This window comes from Eucalyptus grandis, chromosome 5 (assembly GCF_016545825.1).
Source record: "Eucalyptus grandis isolate ANBG69807.140 chromosome 5, ASM1654582v1, whole genome shotgun sequence".
NCBI lineage: Eukaryota > Viridiplantae > Streptophyta > Magnoliopsida > Myrtales > Myrtaceae > Eucalyptus > Eucalyptus grandis.
Window position 1 is genome coordinate 34,915,097 of NC_052616.1, and position 6,000 is coordinate 34,921,096.

Here is a 6,000-nt window from a genome sequence, read left to right on the forward strand (position 1 = left end):
CCACATCAAACGGCTGGATCACAAATATCATGACATTTAACCGCAGCTGTCCGATCTTGAGGGTGTCGATAATTGTGATTTCCATATTAAGTGATGAATTCAGGTATATTTAGTACAACTAAATGCCTTTGAGAATTAGGTTGGTCAGAATTTTAACGAGAAAGATATTGTGACTTTTCTCACCATGACCATTTTTTTAAGGAAATCCATAATCCTGACTTTTTTCCAAATATCGGACATAAACCAGGTCATGAGCTCCGTGAACATGAATAACGGGTGAATGGCCGGAAGAGAAATGGGGGTCAAAGTTCCGGACAAAATATAAAAATAAAATATGTGATTTTTCAAAAAAAGGGGGGAATTTGTTCCAGGTGGTGGCACCCCTAACAAGCAAATGCGCATGACGTTTGTAGCACCAGGCCCACGCCCCCACTGAGGGCCCTGTACAATATCCCTATGACAGTGTACAGTGGCCTAATGGCCTTCAGTAAGGCCCGAGGTCCCTTACGCATCATTTCCCTTGCTTACTTCCGATTTTTCCGTTTAAATACGGGGTCAAATGCTTATTTTTTTAAGGTAAATTATGTTAATAAGACTCCTTATGTATTTTGAAGATACACACACATATATATGTATGTATGTATGTATGTATGTATGTATGTATGTATTGTGTGTTTGTGCACGTGGACGAATTATCCTCTACATCTATAAGTTTATATGTATATAATGTTAACACCATGATGTTTGTGCATATACATCATTTCCCTTGCTTACTTCTGATTTTTCCGTTTAAATACGGGGTCAAATGCTTATTTTTTCAAGGAAAATTATGTTAATAAGACTCCTTATGTATTTTGAAAATACATACACACACACACACATATGTAAGTGTATGTATGTATGTATGTATGGATGTATGTATGTATGTATGTATGTATGTATGTATGTATGTATGTATGTATTGTGTGTTTGTGCACGTGGACAAATTATCCTATGCATCTATAAGGTTATATGCATATAATGCTAACACCATGATGTTTGTGCTATTGAAGAATTTTCTTATTCCGCATGTAGAGAACAAGATACTGAGTGGAAATCATTAGATTTGAAAGAACCTTTAGATTTGGGTGAAGAAGCAAGGGACATGGGATCGTCAAGGTGTTTAGATGGGGCAAATAAATGGAGAACAACTTCAATAATATGAATTCATCAATATACTTGGAAGGACCAAAGTGTAGAAGGTGAATATATTTAGATTAGGCGAAATCACCGAGTTTTGATGTTTCACGTTTAAAGGAAGATTACATTATGGATGGAGTGGACAATAGTCCAAGTACTTGAAAATGAAGACCTAGCTCTAAATAGATTTAATTCAAATTCCAATTATTTCAAGCCTTGGAATCCACATAGAGATGTTGTGAAAAAGTCAGATGGGGTTATATATTTTTTACTAAGTAGAAGGAGGATCACATAACTTCATAGAGATAGTTTGATCTGTTTTGGGCAAGATTTATTAATTAGCCCTGTAAATGTTTTGAGTTAAATAGAACCCTCCTAGAAGGCTAGAAAGCATGACTAAGGCCATTTGTGCCCTACGCAAGGGTAGGCACACCCTAGGCTTTGGTTAGTTATGAGAGGGCTGCGAAACGCTGACCTGTCTTTGGCGAAGGGGCCATTGGCGCCTATAACTATGCATAGAGTTTTCATTCAATGTCTTATTGACTCCATTATTTCGTCCATATAAAGCTCAAGACTCAGATTGGATTTCCGAAAATGAACCCAAATAGTTGCTTGTAGTGGAAAGTCAAGATATTCTTGTTGTTCAAAATCCACTAGATGGGATTCTTGGGGCTTAAGAAAACTTGTGACTCAATTTTAAGATGAAGTTAATCAATCAGGTCAAATCACAATATTCTTGACACCTTATGATTGGGCAACTATGGTTAAAAGTTGCGATATCTTGAGCATCGGCCATTCAACTTCAGCAAATTGGATATTATTGGAAAATTGTTAGCAAATATGATCTAATTATACACTTGGGTTGAATTTTGAACTAATTCTCAGTCAAATTTTGTCGAACCTTTTGCTAAACAATTAGGTGTCTACCAGCATTTTGAAAATAATGGAAATATATTTGAAAACTAGGTTTTGATAAAACAGACTCCATATCTCGATCATTTGCAAGATGCATAGAATAGTATTGCCTATGGGCACTCATCCATGTTAAGTCATGAAACTTATCGTAAATCGGACACCTGACTATTAATTTGTTCTGGTATCATCTATCCTAAATGTAGGACCAATGCATGTCAATTTTCTTTTATTTAAGCCATGAATAATACGTACACATTTGCACCCATCACGAAATAACTAGTTGCGCGTCATGCATTGTATTTTCTTTTTCATAATTAGATGAGTTCCACTAGAAAAATTGACTGACAAATTTTATCAGTTTCCATTCAATCTTAAACATATTTCATGTTTAGGTCACGGTGGAGGGCGATTCAGTTTTTTGATCAATTCGAGTTCAATCTTCAAACCCCCACGAACAGGTTGACGAAACAGAAATCTAATTCCACCACCATTAACAACTACCCCCTCAAAAACTAACACCTAAACTATTGAGGTGTGGTTCATACTCCTATCAATAAGAAATAGCATACTTGTGTAAAATCTGGCTCTGAGCAGCGAATATTTACTACTCATACCTCAGAAGTTCAGACAGTGAGCAGGAAAATGCTGTAAGTCACAGTGGTTTGTGAGGGGACACCCTGGAAACAGTGCCATAATCAAGACGTCGACACTTGGAAACACCATAACTTTTGTGTAATCTGAGACACTTAAGCCGCCATCATCTGAGTAAAATGGGACACTTAAGCGCCACTCCGGCGAAAATCCGGTTGGACGTGGCGACTCTTCCTAGCGAGCTCCCGGTCCCCAAACGGCTGTCGTTTGCACGGCGACGTGGCGGAGAAAATGCAAAACGACGCCGTTTTGCGTCTACGTGTAAATAATAGTATATAAATTAATTAAATTAGATTTAAAATATTCAAAAATTTAAAAAAATAAGAAAAATTTAAAAAATTTTAAAATTAAGAAAATTTTAAAAATTAAGAAAAATTTTAAAAATTAAGAAAAATTTTAAAAATTAAGAAAATTTAAAAATTTAAAAAATTAAGAAAAATTTTAAAAATGTTAAAATTTTTAAAATTTTAAAAATAAGAAAAATTAAAAAATTAAGAAAATTTTAAAAATTTTAAAAATTTTAAAAATTTTAAAAATTTTAAAAAATTTAAAATTTTAAAAAATTTAAAAAATTTAAAAATTTAAAATTTTAAAAATTAAGAAAATTTTAAAAAATTTTAAAAATTAAGAAAATTTAATTTTTTTAAATTAAGAAAATTTTAATTTTTTTAATTTAAGAAAATTTTAAAATTTTAAAAATTAAGAAAATTTTTAAAAAATTAAATTATAAAAAATTATAAAAGTGGGGAGTGGAGGCCGAATGGGGCGGCTCCTGCCGCCACCGCCGGCTCCCTCACCGCCGCCACCTCCGCCGCCGCCTCCCCCTTTTTTTAATTTTTAAATTTTTTAAATTTTCTTATTATTATTTTTTTAAATTTTTAAAATTTTTTAAAATTAAAAATTTTTAAATTTTATTATTTTCTTAAATTTTTTAAATTTTTTTTAAATTTTTTAAAATTTTAAAATTAAAATTTTTTTAAAATTTTTTAAAATTTTTAAAATTAAAATTTTTAAAATTTTCTTTATTTTTTAAAATTTTTAATTTTTTAAAATTAAAATTTTAAAATTTTCTTTTTTTTAAAAAAAAATTTTTAAAATTTTCTTATTTTTTAAATTTTAATTTTTTTAAATTAAAATTTTTAAAATTTTCTTTTTTAAAAAAAGTTTTAAAATTTTTTTAAAATTAAAAATTTTAATTTTTTTTAATTTTTTTTAATTTTATGCGATTTGGAGCTCCTTGAGCCACGTAGGCAAAAAATAATAATAAAATATTGCTCACGTAGGATTTCCGGCAAGTGGTCGCCGGAAGTGGCACTTAGGAGTCGTCCCACTGAAAAAGTGGCTTGCTGCATCAAGTTTTGAAGTTATTACGACTTAAGTGTCTTGTCACAAGCTATTCATCTGACTGATACTGCATCATGGTTTTGTTCTACATAAGCATTTACATTACGGTGAAACTGCAAGGGGCCATAGACTTCCAGCAATGGGCTTATGACAATTCTGAATATAGATTTACATATAAGCTTGTTTCATAGGAAACTACACAACGCAGTTTCCGAAGTCAAATGCGCCAGAATACCCAGAGACATATTCAAGAGTAAACATAATAATTTAAAATAAAGAAATTTTCACTTTGCCCAACCTACAAAATCATAGAAGATGCTCTAGAATGAACACGATAAAGCAAATCAACACATATCACAAAGAGGGCATTCCTAAATCAAAACCGACCCACTGTGATGGAGGATGGACACGAAACGAATGTGACAATGAAATTATCAAATGCAATTATCACGAACCACAAATGCCATAATTCTCCAGAAACTTCCATCTGTAAGTATTCCAGCTAGCCGTTTTCGGAAGTACAAAAATAGTTTCTAAGAGCAAAACTGTCCCGGGCCGAATCGAGGCTAATATGAGATACTAAACACTGAAGCTTGATAAAAGGCGAAAGACATTGCCTACAGCCTTCTTCCTCTTCTACCGCCCATTCACACTCCAACCAACCATTCATTTTAACAGTTTTGCTCAAACAAGAAAGACCCATCAATCAATTTTAAAGAACTTTACCTCCTGTTCATGATGTTGTTCAGAAAGCACATACTGCTCACTCGCTTAGATAGCTGCTTCAGCTTAACTTTTAACCTGAACCCAAAGAATTTCATAGACAACTAAATGCATCAGACAAGCAATTTCCTTTATACAAGAATCTAAAAATTCAAGCGCACAGAAACACAATCGCCGAATCAAATCGCCACAATGAAGCCTAGCCTACCACTAAAACAGGCTCGCTGCTCGTGTGTTCCAGAAAGCAAAGACACTGCACATGCAATTTTATCATAAGTAATCAATGCAAACCCAGAATTGCCAATGATTCAAAGACCACACAAAGACTATCTTTGTCTCCAATATCAACTGATAAGTACACAAGAGTGAACATGTCTAAGTAAAACCTTGCTGAACAGCTAAATCTATCTCCATTTAATGCTTCAGCTTTTATCTATAAACAGAGCCTATACCATCTATGAGGCCTCGTTCATTTACAAAAGAAGTCCCATGCGAAACACAACATATATTTTTCACATGATATTAAACTGAACTAAAAATCGGGTAAAGAACATGTCTCCAGCAAACAAGTAGAATAAATTTTGGGCAGCAGGGTATGAAACAATAACTAAACTGGCTAAAGAAATTTTAAAAGAAAGAAACCCAGAAAGAGAAATAGATTTTGAAGAAACAGAAGCAACCCAGCTAGAGAACTCAAAGTCATGCCAACAAATTAGCCCCAATCCAACATCAAAATTGAACCATAAAAACACATTCGACCCAATACAATCGCTGAATCAAATCGCCCGCAACGAAAAGCAACAGACAATCATCAACAATCGCCCGAGCGGAAAGCGGCGACTTTGCGAATCGCAAAATTCCCGATCTCCACGGCCAATGTTGAGCGCCATCGAGCAGAAATTCGGGACGGCATTTGACGAGCGACGAGAGGGGGAAGGCGCGTGATCTAGAGGGGGGCCTCACCAGTCGGGACTTGGAAACGAGGCGAAACGAGCGCCATGATCACCGAGCGAACCCAGTCCCAAGCTGTCGACGATGGTCGGCCGCACGCGGCGGCAAGGGTTTCGACGTCGGCGAGGTGGAGGCGAGGGGTGGCGACGACGACGGCGAGGCGGAGGCACGTCGATCGGAGGGCGGCAGCGGCTCCACGAGAAGGCGCACTCGCCGGGAAGAAGGCGGAGCCAACGA